This window comes from Thunnus maccoyii, chromosome 18 (assembly GCF_910596095.1).
Source record: "Thunnus maccoyii chromosome 18, fThuMac1.1, whole genome shotgun sequence".
Lineage (NCBI taxonomy): Eukaryota > Metazoa > Chordata > Actinopteri > Scombriformes > Scombridae > Thunnus > Thunnus maccoyii.
This window is the reverse complement of record NC_056550.1, coordinates 12,519,255-12,538,736: the sequence shown is the minus strand read 5'-3', so window position 1 is coordinate 12,538,736 and position 19,482 is coordinate 12,519,255. Positions and strand designations below refer to the sequence as shown.

At 40.5% G+C, this 19,482-nt stretch overlaps 1 pseudogene; it reads left to right on the top strand.

The window, feature by feature from the left end:
- Positions 1-1,735: 1,735 nt before the first annotated feature.
- LOC121883915 lies at positions 1,736-17,292 on the top strand (annotated as a pseudogene).
- Positions 17,293-19,482: the final 2,190 nt, after the last annotated feature.

Below are 19,482 nucleotides of genomic sequence, written 5' to 3'. Positions count from 1 at the left end.
CCTTGTTTTAACAGAGGATGTAGAGCAATCAATATTATTATTGACTGAGGGGAGAGGTAGCATTTGTTTGACTATCGATTACTTCAAACCAACAGTTTATTTCTACATTATAGGCTCCACGACTCCAGACTCTCAGCCTGAGAAGTTGACTCAGCATCACGGAGCATCTAAAGGAATCTGAATGGAGGAAAATGAAGACTTTTTTTTAAACTTCTTGGATATGAATGAAGGGACATTAACACTGTCAAAGTGTTGTCAGTTTCTAATAAGAAGTACAAGGGAATACTGAAAGCAGCCTCTGCAGACTGCAGGTTATCGTGCGGGATGTGTTTCTAATCTGTAATTCTGGAAGAAATTTATTTTGCCCTTCGAACACCCGTCTGTAGACCCACCATCCCAACAGTGCTTCTGGACCACAATTTCAGTCAGCCTCTAAAAGTGTTTGTGTTTTCCTCCTGTGACATATGTGACCTGCAACCAGAGCAAAACTAATATGGAATCGAGAGGACTGACAGACTGAATGCCTGATGGATGAGGAACAGAAACAGAAAAAGACACTCTACTTCAAGAGACTGTGGCTCGGGAGGCAAGCTCTTACATCTCAGGAGGGCTTCCAGGACTTTCTATTCTGCTTGTTTTTTCCATCTCTCATCAAAACACAAGTCATTTTGCATCGAACGAGGCAAGCTGTGTCAGTCATAGTGAATCTAAAGTGTTCCAAGAGGCCAGTGCTGTTGTGTAAAGATATTTTTCACACAAAGGGGATCTATAACCAGAACTCAACAAACTGAAGCAAATTGGAATAGGTTAACAACATTTTGGCACAAATATGTTCTTAAAACGATATAATGCCCCAGCAGTTGACAACATTAATGGTTTTTGTTACATTGAAATGACCAACAATGATGCTGGCCTTTCAGACTTTTAAGCTAATAGCATAACATTGCATGTTTGGTGAGTAGGAAGGTTCATGAATATGCAAAAATGAATTCTAATAAAAACACCAAGCACATCTGTGGGAGTGTGTTTGCATTGTAGGTGTATACAACAATACACTAAGTGGGATGATAGCCTGTCATGGAGTAATTGATTTATTATCCCGTTTCTCTCTTTTCTGTTGCCACATTTCTCTATCATAGTGTCTAAATTGTAATTTTCTTGCTCTTAAAAAGCAGATTGCTCTTAAAAAATACAGAGTCCCCTAAGCAGATGGGTTCTTGTTGAGCCTCTGCTGAAGTCCAGGTTCAATGTTCAATATGGCAAAACAGCAATGACTTTGCGACTTCACCACAAATTTGTGTTTCTATCAAATTACAATAAAATGGCAGCACGATGCACTGTTCTTTTTTCACTTTTAGTTCAACTTTTTGGGGTTAAGTTTAGATATTTTTGGTTTAGTTTTGGGTAAATTATTTTGTTATATACATTTTGTTATGTTAAAGGCTCAGGTGAGGTTGCTCCCTTTTGTACATGTCAGACAAACAACAATCAATTTCAAACATTCAGCTTCTGTAAGCTGTGGCACACATTAGAATGCAAACAGATGCTTTAACTAAACTGTACATAGACAAACACACACACATACACACACACATGCACAGGGGGAATAGAGATAGTGTCTCTCTGTGAAACTGCAGATGCAGGGTGGGTGACAGAGCTAAAATATTTATACACAGATCTTAGCTGTCTGCACTGAGAGAGAGAGAGAGAGAGAGAGAGAGAGCGAGAGGGAAAGATGGATAAAGAGAGGGAAAGATGGATAAAGAGAGGGAAAGAGAGTAAGATTGAAGAAGAGAGGCAGGCTACAAGAAGGAGGGCAATGGTAAGTGTGTGTGCGTGATTGTGTGTGTGATTGTGTGTGTGTGTGTGTGTGTGTGTGTGTGTGTGAACACATTTGTGAGTATGAGGAAAAGCAGAGTGATAACAACAGCGAGAGAGAGAGAGAGAGAGAGAGAGAGAGAGAGAGAGAGAGAGATGAGTGTGCAGCACAGATGCCAAATGAATCTAGGGCAGATGAGAATAAAAACAAGGCATTATTCCAAAATCCACTTTATATGTGTGTGCAAGTATGTGTGTGTAATTGTATTTCTATATTTGTGTGTGCGTGCGTGTGTGTATGTGTATGTGTTCCGGCAAATATGTAAGCATCCGTCATGTGAATGTAACAAGCCAGAGGCGGAAATTCAAGTACACCACAACTTTTTTTTTTTTCTTTTTTTTGCTCAATCTGTGTGCTTTTTATTCATCAGCCTTTAACAATTACAGTGCTCACTGCATCACACCCACTCTCCTTCCAGCATGTTCTGCCTCTCTCTCACATATCCACGGTGAGATTTTTTTTTTTTTTTTTCCCTTCATCAAACTTGAACGCTAAAGCATTTTGTGTGTGTGAGCATGGGTGTGGGTTAATAGGGGTGGGGGGTTGGCACAAAGTAAAGATGATGGCAGATGGTGTCCTTACTGAACACACATACAGTACACACACTAAACACTAACTAAACAGATAAACCCTCATACAGAAAAATGGGCACATACAAAACATAAATGTCGACCCTGCTGAGCCACCAGAGGGACCAAATTCATGTTATGTGAACAGTTTCCAAGGATGGTGGATCATGTCAGGAGGGTTGCTTTTCATATTTTGATCCTTGGTTCCACAGTTCAATCAGAGACCGATTGTTGCTGTACCAATTTTACACTTACAATTAGTCTTTAATTTTGCATGCTGAAATGGTACCGTTTAGAAATTGTTCACAATATCACAGCTATATTTTTCATACTCCTGCAATTACATTAACTTCAAATAAAAAAGAAATTCATACTCTCACATTTATGCCACTTTTTTCTGGTCAGATAGTGTTTTCTGATTTTTCTGAGTTAAACAATTTCATATTGCAGCGCGCTGAAAGCCTGAGTAAATCCATTCTGTATTAGTGCATAATGCGCTGCATTCAGAGCCTGAAAATAGGACCCCTAACAGTAACAGCTGCACATTGTAGGAGTCATGTCAAGCTCTTTCTTCCTCAGGGGATTACTGCATCCAAACGCTTGCCTTCGTTGAAGATCAGACTAGTTGAATTTCTGATGGCATAAGAAAAACATGGCTTCATGGGTTTGAATAATTTACCCAGTATAAATATCATATAGCTTCAATGACATGTTGAACCAAACAAGTACAGAATATATCCAGCATGTGATTCTGTCACACACTGTTACTGTATTTTCTACATTTAAAGAAACCTTGGGGTATATTACGATGAAAGCAGGATTTAACCAGCATTTAGTGTGTATGAGTGTGTATGAGTGCCAGTGTGAACAAAAAAAAAAGTGTGTGTGTGGGTTTGTTTCTTTTGGCTGATATACTCACATACTTCAGATTAACTTAATGACACAACATGCCTTCCTTCCTGTACTGAATGGAGACTCGGGTGTCCATACACAGCTTACTTCAGTACGTCACCACAAAAGAATCAACACCTTCCCTCAAACACACATGCATCACTGCACCCTTCCCTTTCTGCTCAAACAGATTTTCCCTGTCAAAAGCTTTCTGTCAATGTCAGGTCACATTGCACCACTTTGTCACTCCAATTACAGTCATAAAGCTCTGAGTTGTGAATCTATTAATGTGAGAGAAGGAATACAAAATCGTCAGATGATCGGCCTTGGCATAAAGACTGTTGCCTGTCAATTAAGCATTTGGATTCCGGTAATTATATATTATTATTATATTTATCAACCTCCACAGTGTTCACTGCCCACAGTATTTTCCCCGGTTCCACGCTGGAACATATTGGGTCAGTGTACGTTGGGCTAAAAACACTGGGTTACTCTGGTTTCTACACATTTTCCATCACCCTTCTCCCTACTTAAATTACAGTTACAGTCAGGTTTTGCCTGCACCTGCCAACTGTACCTGTCATCCAAGGGGTTCGGGTGGTGTCGAGGATTTGTGGTGCACCAACTTCCAATTAGTCACTTTCTCTTATTTTACTTTCTTCCTTCCTATAAACTGCAACATTCTTGTTTCCCTTCTTTACCTTTTTCATATTCCCTCCTTTTTATTCCTTCCCTTATTTCTCCTGCTTCCCAGCCTCTGTCTGTCTACACTCTCTGCACTCCTTTCACGTCTCATCTTCCCCTGGAAACGAACACAGCGGCTTTTCCCTATCAACACTTTCCATGCCTGGCGAAGGTACAGCTAATGAAACTGCATACAAATTTATCAGACCTGTTGCTGCTGTTGCATTTCTAAAACCTCGTCAGCTATTTGCTGTCTGCCATGTCTCTCAGTCTCTTGCCCAAGGGGACCTCCCACAGGTTCCTGGCAGTGAAAGAGTGACGGGTGTTGTGAAACATGACTGTGGTATTGATTGCACAGAGCACTACAACAGCTGGTAGGCTGAAAGAGAGCACAGTGTGCTACGGCCAAGGATGTGATGTGGAGGAGTGAGCAAGTGTGGATGTCTCCCAAGGGTTATCCCTCTCAGGATCTTTGCATAATCCTTCCTGATGGATCCAGAAATCGATTTGGAGGGCGTGGCTGCAGGAAAGGGAGGTCAGGGGAGGTGGAGCTGGTGGGGAGGTTCTGAGATTGCCAATTGTGGGCCAGGGAGCTGGCTGCCCTGATTCGATGAAATATATATACTTAGAATCAGAAAAATATGAACACACAGTGTAACAACACCAAATAAAACAGCCATGCAATCAAAGAGGAAAGAAATCTGAAAAAACATTATTATTCAAAATTGTATATATGTTTACATATTTTTTATTTCTGCTCACAGTATAGTAGACTTTGTTAAGCATATACTGTCCAGATATACAATATGTATGGAGGAAATCGGGAGGAAGATGAATAATACATAAGGTTAGTGAAAGGCCTAATCTGAATTTTTATGACCAAATAGATTGTGTGTATATTTACATCATTAGTCAAAGGTGTTGAAAAGTTGGCATTTTGTTTGTTATCTCAGTTTAATTCTAACATTACTCATGTGTAAAAAAGACCTTTTACAGCGACTGTGACATTAGTAAACTGTTTACATTTAGATCACAGATTGCACCTTTAAGGTTGAATTTGTACCTACAGCATGGAGTTTCTAATGGCAACAAGTCAGTTGTTGATAGTGAAATCGCATTTGATTAAGTGATTTAGTGAGAGATATAATGAACAACAAAAACAGTCAGTCAGCTGAGCAGCCGGTCTCCCTCTCACTATTAGTCCATCAGTAATGATCAAACTAAAAGAAGCACCCACTACACATGACTATTGCATGCCTGTTCAATTATGCATATATTTTGTCAGCTAGACATTTATCAAAAGTGAGTGAAATGCATAAATAAACAAATGAATTTTGCTGACTTATAGTCAGAACATCGTCAGCATGTAGTGTAGTTGCGCAATCAGTCCATCACATCAGGCATCAGGCCACTAACTGTCTTGGCCTCTCAGGGCACCAAGGTCAGGGAAATATAATGGCACTAATGGCTCTTGTTATTAACCATTCAGTAACTACTCAAGCGTCTGCCCACCTGGCTTTCAATTGGCCCAGACAATTAATAGAATGGAAGTTAACGCTTGAGCTGTGAAGACAGACTGACCTTAGATCGTTGCAACTGTCATGCATTGTTATTTCAATGATCCATCAGGCTAAATTATACTTTTGACTCAGAGTATACCAATGTACAGTGAGTATTCAGTTAGTAATAAATATATCTTTTTCTCTCCCTCTTTAATGCACATATATGTAACTTTTGGCGGCATTATTCTCTTGTTTTCTTTGCTGTGTCCTGATTATATGTTGTTGTGGTAATCTAATCTAATCTAATGGACTTCTTACTCTCTTTTTTAGACATCAAAGTAAACACCAAAGTCTTAGTTTACATGAGTTGAATTTCACACAAGAGAAGTAAACAGGAAGAAAATTGCACTTCAGTTTTCTTCCAGTGTAACATTCATCACCTCTCAGGAGCAACTCCAACAGACAGGCGCTATGGATTCCCTGAATTATGGCTAGCATAGTTCAATAGTATTCTGATGAACTGAAGATTACATAGCAACAAGGCAGTGGGTTTGGTAGGTGGGTGGTCATTATTCAGGTCTCCAAGGCCTGCCTCCCCTACTGATTTCCTTTCCCCCCTTTTCCTGGTAAACCACTGATCTGTGATTGCAATTGATTGGAGACTGCTCATCATTCCTCCAAGGGCAACATCAGGAATCATTGACATCAAGAGGAAATGAATTGAAGGAGATAAGCAGAATGGGACAAATGAATGCAGGGGGTGGAGAGAGGATGTGTGGAAGGGGTGTAATAAAAGAGAAGGTAATAACATAGGGCATAGTATGTTGAAATGTATTCCTCATGTATTTCTCCTTAATTCAAGTGAGTGTAGCTAATGATTGATGGGACCAGGCTTACGGCAAAGGCCTATAGGAGAGGGTTTCTCTATTGACCATAGTGAAAACAAATTTACTACACTGCGTAAGAAGGAATCCTCCTACTTAGCAGACCAAGATACCCCTCTGTCATTTTGAGCTGCAGCTGATAGAGCACTTATTAACTATTGATCAGCCATTGACTAAGAAAGCAGTGCTGTCCTATTGACATTCATGTCTTTAGTTTAAGGCCAGCATAAATTGACTGTAGCACGTGCCTTGACATTCGCACTGAAATCAAAGGAATCTTTTCCCAAGCTATAGAAAAAAATGTTATGGCACTCACTGTAATTTACTTATATACTTTATTTCAGTCAGCATCAAATGTGCTGATTTATAATAATGTAAGGAGTGTCATTTTAATTAAGTGTATTTTCATGAGGGTTTTGTTCTCATAGTTTGCTTGTTTGCAAACATTCAACAGTTAGTTCACAACAATGCTAAGTAGTAAATTAATTGTTTTTCATTACAGTGTACCCTATAACTTTTAAGAGTGAACTTATATACTGTACATACAAAAACACAAGAAATATACCATGATAAATCCTCATATATGTTATCAATCAATCTATAATTTTGTCATCTTGTTTTTGCATGCTGTATTTCTGCTATTTTGATTTCTTGGTCTTTTCTGTACACACAACATGTATTGCATGTCTGTTCAGCCTGGGAGAGGGATCCCTCCTCTGTCACGCCTCCTCAGGTTTCTTCCATTTTTTCCCCATCAAAGGGTTTTCCCTTATTTGAGGATAGAGGATGATGTGTTTCTGCACAGATTGTAAAGCCTCCCTGAGGCAAAAGTGATTTGTGATATTGGGCCATACAAATAAAATCACCTAACTTGACTTGACTACCAGCTCTCTTATACTCCAGCTGTAATTCCTCTATAAACATTTCCCGTTATTATTCTCTAATCACCAAAGTGAGCAGATAAGCAGATAAATCGCCTATATTTTGATTATGCAGGCAGATCATGTTCAAGCATACGTCTTAGAACCATTCATTCTCCCCAACATGTGGAGCTCACAGCCCACCAAAGCCCGTTTTGCGCTTGGTCAGCACAATGCGCTGTCCGTGGTGCTGAAGTACTGCACTCCATCCAACGTGTCCTGCTGTTTCGATTACAAATACGTGTTGATGAAGAAAAAGGGACAATATTACTTCCCCAAACAAGCAGCTTTAATTGCCTACAGACACTGTTGATTAACGTAGTGACTGAAAATGTTTAAATATTGTTCACAGTGGCTGCGTTATACTCGTGCCTGGCAGTCCAAAATGTGTGGGCGACGGAATCCGTGTGGTCTCTCGGTCAGTAGCCGGACACTGTTGCTGCTGTTGGCAGGAAATCTCTCTCTCTCTCTCCCCTTCTCTCTCTCTCATTTTCAATCACTCACACGCACGCACGGGCACGGGGAGGCTGAACGCAGCTGACACCGAAGCCCTCATTGCAGGTAAAGTGTGGCGCCTGTCGTGCGACAGAGTACACAACACTGCTGGAAAGCTGGGCCATTCACCCTCAAAAACACAAGCTAGAACACACACACACATACACACACACACACACACACACACAGGCGCAGACACACACCGCCAGTTTTATCCCCTGCGTGATTCCTCCCTCGATACTAAATCCCTTCTCGCACATCTGTCCATGGCGCGTACTCTGCCCGTCCATCGTATCCCCGCAGCATAAATACCAGCCTCGCTTCATGTGACACTTTGAATCAATAGCCACAGATTTGAATCACTTGTGTTCAGCATTTAAACCCGCACATGCTGAAATATCGCATTGTGATATACAGCAACAACTGTAGCAAAAAGGGAAACATCTGACACCCGCCAATAAAATCTTATTCCATATTATTCAATATCACAAATCTGCTCAACAAACGCACTTAATGCAAACCCCCCCAAACAGAAAAACAGGCTTTCAAAACCAACCATATGGGCTTCTGTTGCACCAAGAAGACTCAACCCAGCAGAGCGTTGGAGTCTTTAGTGCAGGTGCATGCTCACTCTGCCGTCGCTTGCATCCATCGCATATAATTCATCATATCAAGGCTACATAAAATAACATAGAGGAAAGAATCTAAATCTTAAGATGAAAGCGTGCATTTTGGTACAATACCTTTACTTATTTCCCTTCCAAATTATGCGTCCGTTGGCTGAAGCAAAGAGGGAGATTTTTTTTTTTTTTTTTCCATCCACCGCTAACGTCGCAGGCTCAGCAGCACGGCGGGAGAGGATGACACAGAGAGAGAGAGGGAGCGAGAGAGAGAGCGAGAGAGAGAGAGAGAGAGAGAGAGAGGATGCACAGACCTCTGCGTAGAGTAATATAGTTGAACTGCAGTGGGCATCTGCCTCTACAGCTGGCTTTTTTTTCAGTAAAGTAACTACCTGCAGATTCAGTTTGAGGCAGCACTTACCTATATTAACTGATAACATGTTAAAAATAGCAAACAGAAGGGCTCTATTGACATCATATTGAATAAATCATTATAAGTCTGCAAAATTGGAATTATCCATGTGCATACGCAGGGATAAAATGAGACGGAAAAGACAAGCACACAATCAACCTGATTAGCCTGTACAGATTATATTGTAAAAAGAGTTGAAGGGTTGGAGGGAGAGGAGGAAACGAAAGAATGAACTATACTGACAGATTCAGTCGCATCAACAGACAAGGAAGTTAATCACTGACTAAGATGATCCATGCAAAAAGCAACACCTGTTGTAAGACCACTGCAATGATTTGGGGTATTCTTCTCAGTTACGATGAAAGATTCATTTATTGATGTATTGTTTCAATCTCACAATAAAGTCAAATAGGTTTGTTTGCATTAGGATGATCAGAGGCCATAGTGTTTCCCCCAATTTGTCCACATAAACATGTGAAGCTTTACGAAGAATGAAAGAAGTCTCCAGCAGTTTGTGAATCAAGCTGTGGGAAAACAGGAATGAGAAGGTTTTGATGATGTTCTGCATGCGCGTGTAGGCGACAGGGAGGTTGATACCGCCTGTTTCACATGACGGAATATGTCAGAGGTGTGATCATACTCAATTAACACTCTTCCTCTCCTCATTTCTCACTTTTTTTTTCTCCCTTCCGATCCTTCTCACTCACAAAAGCGAGTGAAAGCAGACACATGCAAACACACGTGCATACTTCAGCTCATTAACTCACTTGCTCTCCATCTCTGTCTTTTTTCTCTGTCAGTGGAGGACTATTAGCTGCAGTACTGAGACTCTCATTAGTATTTTATCATTATCAGCGCCTGTAGTGTTAAGCAATAGCACAATGGCTTGTCTTGGCATGATGCTCGACAAATCTGTTATCTATCGCTGCTACTGGGAGGATGTGTAGCCATGTGTGATGAGCTAGTTAATGCCTATGTTTCCACACACAATAGTACATTGTATACCGGAAGAAAAAATACAGTTATGCCATGAATGGATAACAATGTTTTGGGGTTTTTTTGCATCAGAAGTAATTTCTTAATGCTGACATCCTTATTCCACATCATCTTTTTTAACCTCCGTGCAGCCGAGTCGTAACCTCGCCTTCAAAAGGACTAAACTTGGAAAATCCTGCTCTAATAATCCTCACTGCACTTGGTCAGCTCTGATCTACTAATTTTCTGAGGCTGCATTCATTGGCTGAATGCAATCGAGGGAAATTAGAAGAGCAGAAGGCCAAAATTGGAGCAAGGCCGAGAGAAAGAAAAGGGGGGGGTTCCGTTTCCTGACTCACCCTCCATTAGCCTTGGCTGCATGGCTAAGAAGTTTTTATTCCAACTTCACCTTTGCACATCAGATCCAGTGCATGGCCCCCGAATTAACTGATCGAGCTGTATGGAAGAGCTGAGCAGGAGGGAAAACTAGAGGGAAAACTAGAGGGAACTAGAGGATCGGACTGGAGAAGATACAGTATGACATGAAACACTGTGGAAAACAGGTAAAGAATGTCATCAACAGCAAATCTTATGTAAATCAAGTTAATTGGTTTTTGAGGTACTTTTCTCGTGGATTTTGACCTGATGGTGGATGAAAGTTCACTTGTGTCAAGACATACCATAGCTATCTGGCCAATGGCTGTTGAAATACTCAGTCTTGTTCTGGAACAAAATGTTAGGGGGACATAAGGACTTGGCTTAGTCACTGGTGCAATAAGAAGGTAAAGGGATGACTCATATTTTTTGTCTGACCACAAAATGTCAGATTTCAGGCTTGTGCTGATTCTCATACAGGACCTCAAAATGCTGGCCGGTCTACTTGCATTTCTTAACAGCCTCATTCGGCTGTGGAGTCATAAATAATTCTTTCCCAACTTCACTCTCACATACAAAGCTACTTTGATGCATGGTACTCTTCTCCTGACAGCCAAACAGTTAATAGCTGCTCTTATATTCTCCAGTTACTGCCAGGGACTTTCATTTTGGATCCTTTTTGCGAGGTTAACTATTACAGTGAAGACAAGTAGGGTTGTCATCAAGCCACTACTTACTGCACAGTTTTGAGGCCATGACTCTTGATGTTACATTAACGAATCTAATTTCAGAAATCTTTTCAGCTGGGTGCATTCCACTCTACGCTTTACTACTTGATTTATTTTTTATTTATAATTTTCTTGGGAAACTGCTTTGGTGCACCTTGTCAACTCCATCTACTTATGTATTTCCTCCACTCAGAGCTTCTTTGGTGGTGTTGCCTTGATCCATGCTCGGCTTTCTTGTACAGTAGGTAGGTCAAGGTCTGCATAACTTTGTTCCACTTAGCAAAGATTATTCTCTATGTTCAAGTGCTAAAATTGCTGAACTGTTAGAGGCCAGTTAAAGGATGCTCGGCTTTTTAAAGTGTTTAGAATCTGTTTGAATCAGCTCCAGCCTCACTTTAAAGCAAATTTATAGAGGAAACATTCTTTTCCTACAGTGCATCTGTCGAGTTTTCTGGTCTTCGTTGTGGTAATCTCAAACACCACATGTATGTATGTCTCTGTTTTGCCTGTTATTGTGGTTGCTGTATGACAAACAGCTAATGAACTCACTACTCTGGATTAGAATAATTTCATTGGTATTACAGGCAGTATCTGTGTCAGCTTACTTATGTTCCTAGTCTTTACGATTAAACAGGCTCATACCATTTCTGTTGTTTAATGTAAGCTGAATAAAATATTATAACTTGCACCAGAAGTTTAAAGTTGTCACAACTGCTGTCTGAGTTCCACCTCTGCTCCTGCCACCTTTCTAGCACCCATGACCTTTGGCTGATGTCTACATCTTTTGACAAACTCTGACGCATACCCGACATATTCACTTGAGATTGCAGGTTTGTTTACCAGACGAGGTATCTCAGCTGACTGGTCTCACGACTCAAGCGCTGCAAGTGTGTTTCCATGGCAACCAAGTGTAGCATTGAGAAGAGGAACAAAGAGAGTGAGAGGGGGAGAGACACCGAAGCTTATCCTGAGCGCTGTATTCTCTGGTTTTTGTCGTCTCCCTGCCCCGTTATTTCTTTCAAGGGCGGCCATAGCTCAAATATCATGTCAGAGCCGTGGTGGCGTGATTGACTGTAACATTTATGTTAGACACTTTAAAATGTGTCTTGACAACATTTGTGCTTACGCAACTCTGCTCTCAATCCATTAACATTATTGCCTTTCACAGCTCCAGCCCAGCAAAGATGCACATGTTATTGATTTTTATAACAAATTTGCTGCTCTGTAACCCTTTAGAAGTGCTTTGACACCATTCAGTACCCAGTGAAGGAAGAAAGACATGGCTTCTGCAAAGAGACTAAATAAGATTCAGTAGAAATCAGCAGTAATTGAAACCCTGGGTTTTAGAATAAGATCCTAACAGAAGTACAGGAAACATTAAGTACTGAAAAGAAAAAAGATCCCTCTACTGTCTTTTCCTGTGTATTTAAGGAAGTGAAATGAACTTGGTCATGAATGAGGTTATTTACCAAGTGAGACAGAATTCTCTGAAGTCATTTTCTAAGTTTTTCTAAACTGTCATAATTAATATTGCATAGATGCAGTGTTTAAGACACTCTGAATAAATGTTTGCGGACAGGGTTTTTAGAGTGTGAACGCTGGCCATGTCATCGGCGGCCTCATGCCTCGACAGCCGTATAGAGATGTGGGCATCATCACTAGATTCAACTGGGATGCAATCAGTACTCAAGCAGACAGAACGCAGAGTTCCAGCTGATCCTTACAGACGCTGTGCATCATTAAGCACGAATCTGAATGTACAAAGTTTCTCTTTGCACATTCACATACATGTATGTAAGTACAATCACACACAGAGATATTTATTACAAAAATATTTAAAGGACATTCATAAGTCTATAAGATCACATTGTTTAATTCATTCTGATTGCATCATTGCAGATGAATATGTAAACTTTTGTCCCTGCACTGGTTAGCTGCCGAAAAGAGTACCTCTATGCAAATGGAATACACCCCATGGCATAAAATATCATTTGCATATAAGAGGAAGTTCAAGGTGGTGAAATGCAAAGGATATCTCACCATTCACTTGCTGCTTTAATGATTATCCTGTGAATAAAATGACACTGGAATGAAAGCTCCAACTTTCTGTTCTTGGCAGCAGAATTGTAAAGATATAATTTGTCTGGAATTCAGTGATGATGCTATATGGGGGACTGCTTACAATAAAGCCAAAATTAGAGCTGAAAACAGAAGCAGAGAGTAGCACCTATGCTAATAGGTACTGTACAACCACGGCTGTTCAGATCAGGAGCTGTTGTTTGAGGAACATGAGAACCAAAAGCTGTCACAAACCCACTCAGTTAAAGGTACAATTAGTAAAATATGGCTCTTTTATAACATCTAGTGGCAGTCATAGGAAATTACACCAACATCACCAAGTGTGTTTCATGCTTTATTCTACAGTATTTTCAGATTTGACTTAAAATTTCAAGGCCAGCCCAGTGGCAATTTATACAGTTCTTTAAAGACACAAGGCTGCTGAAACACTGTTAATAACACAGTCAGTAACAATTATAATATGCAGCTATACAAAAATGTATACAAGGAAGTATTGAGGCTTTGGTGGAGGTTAGCCATCACAGACATCTCTCTCCAGCAAATAAACAAATTAAAGAACCACAAAAAACCCCCACAATAACACCTTATTCATCATCCTATTGGCATGTCAAATAGCAATAAAAAATAAAAATTATAATCATCTGTGCAAAAATAAACATCATCATACTAATGGAAATAGTCAGTGTATTAGATTTTAAGCATAATATCATCGTCATCATCCTCAATCTAGATCCACCAATAATAATCTATATAATAATAATAATAATAATAATAATAATAATAATAATCATTGTTGTCTTATAAATTGTGCAATATTGTTAATAGTATTCTATTTAATAATAATAATCCTATCCTAATCCTCATCCTACCAGTCTGTCTTTGTAAAGTTCATAACAATAATGATAACACAACAATAGCAACAACAACAATAATAATAATAAGAGGAAGAATAAATAATGATGATAATAATGTATCAGAATCAACATCCTCCTTATTCTTATCGTCATACATAATAGATTGTGACATCTGTAAAATTAAAACAGTAACAATAACAGTCATCATCATTAAAATGATCATCCCAATAAACATCTTCATCAAAACCATTTATATCAAAGTTAATCAATATTTTGGACTAGGATCATGATTAAACTGTTATTTAATTAACCAAAATGATGACATAAAAAAAGATAAGAAAACATGACCTTTTCAACCTTCCTTTCATTTTATATATGTATATGTTGTACTTTTAAAACATGACATGAATCAAAGTGTAAGCTGTTGAAAGGTGGGAAATAGCATTTTGATAAGGGTTTATAATATCTGTGTGTGTGTGTGTGTGTGCTGGTGGGGTTAGTTAACTGGCAAGTCTAATGAGATGATAAAGGAGTGTGAGGTTTCAAAAAATGGTTTCTACAATGAATGTCTACTATGGTGACTAACATCACACATGAATACAATTTAGGACTCCCCTCCCAGCCCAACCAATCCTCAATAATTATGAACTATTGCTAATAATCAAACCTGCTCCTAACTGAGTCCCAACAGTTATAATGTTCAGTTTTCATTTCATCTTTTTTAGAGAGGTGTTGATAGATTTTATGGGCATTTTGGAGGTTGTAGTATGTGGTGCTGTTGAACTGTACTGGATTATACTGAGAGGTGCTTCTAATAATTTAGCCTACCCTAATTCATATAAATGGGATGGACAAAATATTAGAAACACCTCTGAGTGTACAATGCAAACAGTATTATGATTGCCTGTACGCTCTTGTTTTGAGGATACAGAAAAAAAGAAAAAAAAAACATACCCAGCATAGCAACAGTAACCATGGGGCGGGGCTTAGCAACAGGATTCAAATAAAGCTTTTAGAATGTCCATGCATATCTTGATGTCCCCAATCAGCCTTTTTATGTCTGACTTAATAGAGGACCACCAGTGTTTCCTCTATAAGTGCAAAACGAAAACCTGCCGCCAGGCCAAAAAAATATTTTTAATGTCAAAAATAAAGCCAAATATCCATTCATTCAGAAATCAATAGTGTTTGGGAGCCTCTGTGCAGCACTGTTCCGAAATGTGAGTTAACCTCAGTGGCGTTGCCTAGGAAACTCTTGGTAGCGTAACTCCTTTTAAGGAATAGGGCAGTACGTGATATGTGTACGTAGCAGGTGAGTGAGTGGTTGAGTGAGAGAGTGAGCGGCAGAAAAGTGATGGTGAATGTGAGCGGAGCAGAGGGAAAAGTTAGTAGTAAGTTGTCAATCAGGTAGTAAATGTACCGCACAGACTACAGTGTGTGCAGTGTGTTAATAAATGCTGCAGCATATCAAGACCAAGAAAAGACACGTCTGTTGTTTCCCCAACTGCTGGAAAAGTGAAGGTTTAGTTAGCAACAATGGGGTAGCCTAACCCGAAGACACTAAACAGAGAAACAGTGAACGGAGAAATGTGTGGCTGCTGAGTCTCCCAACTTTCTGCTCTCTGACTGAGACCCAGAATTAGAAGGAGGTAAAAGCCCAAGGCTTCACTGTGAAGGCCCCCATGAAGAACGCTGTGGTCGAGGCTACAGGGTTTTTCGGGAGCACCCTTCTAAACCAACCAAATTTTGCTCATTCTATGAGTGTGGAGAGCTGCCATTGGCACTGCAGCATAACCTAAGAGGTAACTGCTCTGTCTGTAAGGTGGATATTGAGAAACTGGACTATCATCCACAACCTGTCTCTGTTCTTTGATGGCTTATATGAGATGGTTCACTTGTACGAGTTCTTCGCATGCCAGGGAGTTCATGAATTGCTCCAGCATGGAGGCCCCAGGATCTGTCATCCCCCAGCTCATCATCCCCATCAGGAATGTCCTGAACACGAGAAACCATCAGGTGATGGCCACCACAATGAAAGTCCTGCAGCAGCTCCCACCCCCCCGGGAGTGGCACCACCCCTCGCCACCCATAAACAGTCAACCTAGGGGAAAAAACGCTTGTGCCGTACTACAGACAGATCTTCCCCATTTTCAGAATATTCAGGAACACGAATATAAACTCTCAAGGTGGCATTGAATGCCACCTGGCATCATCTAAAGTGTTTACTGGGACGTCAAGCAAAATCCAGAATGACCTGATCCGTGCCACTGCAGATGCAATGAAGGAAGAGGTGAGGATGAGGGAAGGATGGATTTGATAAACATCAAATACATGGTGCCGACTAGAGGTTGCAATTCTAAATCGAAAATTGATCGAAATGAGCATCTGATTTCGACCTTTGAAATCAATGAATCAACGATTCTCCCACTCCCGCTCACTTGCACGCATGTGGCGGGCGTGTCCAAGAAAAAAAACACATTTCAAAAACGACAGCGTAGCTTACTGGTAGCCTGCATCTGCATTACTTTTCAAGACACCATGGCTGCTGCCAGAGTCAGAGATGACAGAAAAGAACTGTAAAATCCTCCTGCTTCCCTGAAGTCACTGGTGTGGAAACATTTTGCATTCCCTGTGAGTTGTGTACAACGAATGCATCGTTGACAGAAAAACCAGAGTTTGTAGGCTATGCTACGCACTTTGGTAAAGTTGGAAATATATTGACACATTCCAACTTCCTGGATCAATAACTCATAAGCGAAATGTTCTTAAAACACAAACGACACCTCTTTCCTACTGTAGTAAGATAGACAACGAGCTACAACCTAATGTAGAATCAATATCTCTCTGCCAGAAGTAACGGCAGCAATGCCATACAAACAAGTTGAATGTAGATATCAGATGTCTCATACTGACTAGCCTACACCTCATGAGGAGAAATGGGAAAAGGTACAAGCTCAGCATTATCAGCCATTTAATGGCCTTAAAAAAGCCATTCATGTCCATGGCAATAAAACTAGAGATGCAAATTGTAGGTTTACAGTATACTTCTACAACTTCTTCTGTCCTCTCTCTCTCCCATCATCTGGCAAAGTCTGTTCTGTGTGCGAGCTGCTACTCTTGGCTGTGCTGCTGCAGGTACTCTGGGCTGTGACAGAAGAGGCAGCTGCTGTCATTCTGGGTTGCATTTGAATTAACCAGATAACTTCAACAACACATCATGTACATATTCACTATCTGCTTAAACAAGCTAAAATGAATGACATTACTTATGCAAGCTTTAAGCTGAGCAGTCCTTACCCTTGAGAATAATCTACCATCTTCCTCTTCTATCCTGTCTTTCTTCCATCATCTGGCTAATTCTGTTCTCTGTGTGTGCTGCTATTCTGGGCTGTGCTGGTGCTGCTGCTCTGGTCTGTCCTGCTGTTGTAGCTCTGAGCTGTGCTGGTGCTGCTGCTCTGGTCTGTCCTGCTGTTGTGGCTCTGAGCTGTGCTGGTGCTGCTGCTCTGATGTGTGCTGCTGATGTGGTTCTGGGCTGCTGTGCTGCTGCATTTGAATTAACCAGATAACTTCAACATCACATCATGTTGTACATATCCACCGTCTGATTAAAAACGAATCTAAAACGAATGACATTAATTATTCAAGTTTTAAATGTCTTCTAGTAATAATTTATAGACGCCTCATAAGAACAGCATATGTCAGCAAAAGGTGCGTAATTTGGAGACAGAATGAAAAGCTCACTGTCATATTCAGCTAAGTAGTCCGACAACTCCAAATAATTCCCCTTGTTTGCAGATTCTCTGCTTTCGTCATGGCCTCTGAACATGTTCCTGTTTCCCCAAAAACACCACAGGGTGGTGGAGATATGGGTCACTAAAAATTGCCCCCTTGGGCATCTGGGACTTTTTTTAAATATATTTTTAAGATGTTTTTTAAACTACAGGTAACATAGATATAATGGTTGGAAATCTACTTAAAGTCGCTTGCAATTTAAGGACAGAAACACTGGATATTTATGACCATGTAATGTGTTGTGAAAGTATGAGAAAGTAATTTATTCAACATGGTTCTTGAGGCGGGATTGGAAAACAATAAGGGACTCTAGTGTCTAGGGGGGAGGGAGTTCCAGAGCCTGGGAGGTGCTCTAGAGAAAGCTGAGAGGGTTGGTAGGGGGAGAGGAGGTCCGTGAGATATGGGATGGGGGGGGGGGCAGTTGGTGAAGGGCTTTGAAGGTTATGACCAGGATTTTGTAGTTGATCCAGTGGGAGACAGGAAGCCAGTGGAGCTCTTTTAAGGCTGGGATGACGTGGTGCCAGGTTTTAGTGTGAGTAAGAAATCAGGCAGCTGAGAAAAAAAAGAAAATATAACCTTATCCCCCTTCCTTTCATTTTATGTATGTACGTGTTTTTTCCCTCCCCTATACTTATAAACATGATGTGATATGAATGACAAGACCAAGCAGATGGACAGACAAACATGACAGGACATGACAAGATATGACAAGACCAAGCAGATGGACAACCAGACAGACAAACAGACTGACATGACAGTGCGTTTCAAGAACAAGCATTATATATTAGGGTGTATTAAAATTGATGGGGAAGTTTATGTACTGATGCAGGACTTATGAGATCAAACTTTAAGCTGTTGAAACATAGGAAATAGGATTTTGATAAGGGTTTGTAAAGAGTGTGTGTGTGTTGATGTTAGTTAGTTAACAGGCAAGTCTAATGAGATGATAAAGGAACATGAGGTCAAATTTTAAAAAATGGTCTCTATAATGAAATGGTTACTATCGTGGCTAACATTATCACACATGAATACAACTGAGGACTCCCCTCCTGGCCCAACCAATCTTCGATAATTATTAACTGCTAATAACCAAACATGCTCCTAACTGAGTCCCAACAGTTTTATGTTGAGTTTTTATTCCTCCTGGATCTAGTCACCAATGTTCTCTCTCGTGCTGGCTGTATTCAATGCCACTTTGAGAGTTTATATGTTTATATGTTCTTGAAGATTCTGAAAATGGAGTCTGTAGTCTGTAGTACGGCACGAGAGCCTCTCCCACCTTGTCTCCAGACATCACCAGCTGCTGCAGGACTTTCATTGTGGTGGCCATCACCTGATGGTTTCTCGTGTTCAGGGTACTCCTGATGGGGACGATGAGCTGGGGGATGACAGGCAGGATCTTAGGGCCTCCATGTTGCAGTAATTCATGAACTCCCTGGCATGCATAACTCACTCATCCTCTTCAGACAAAACTGCATGTCCCAACTCTTTGCACTGCAGAATGTACAGTACATCCGAGTGTGCAAAGATGGAGTTGAAAGTAGCCAGAAATAAGGTTGACATACCCATGTGCACTGCAAACGCTGTCAGCATAAAAGTCCTTGTGATGATCTACAATCATGCACTGTGTTGACCAAGTGAGATGAATACATCCATCATGTTGGAGCAACTCTGGGTAGTTGGCACTGGCATATGCCATCCAATTATTTCGTTCATTTAGGTGAACGCTGCAAGGCCACTGAGATGGGTAAAAAAGATTATGCATTCCCTGATCTTTGAGCACCTTGAGACATGACCAAATTCAGTTTATGCGCATAGCAGTG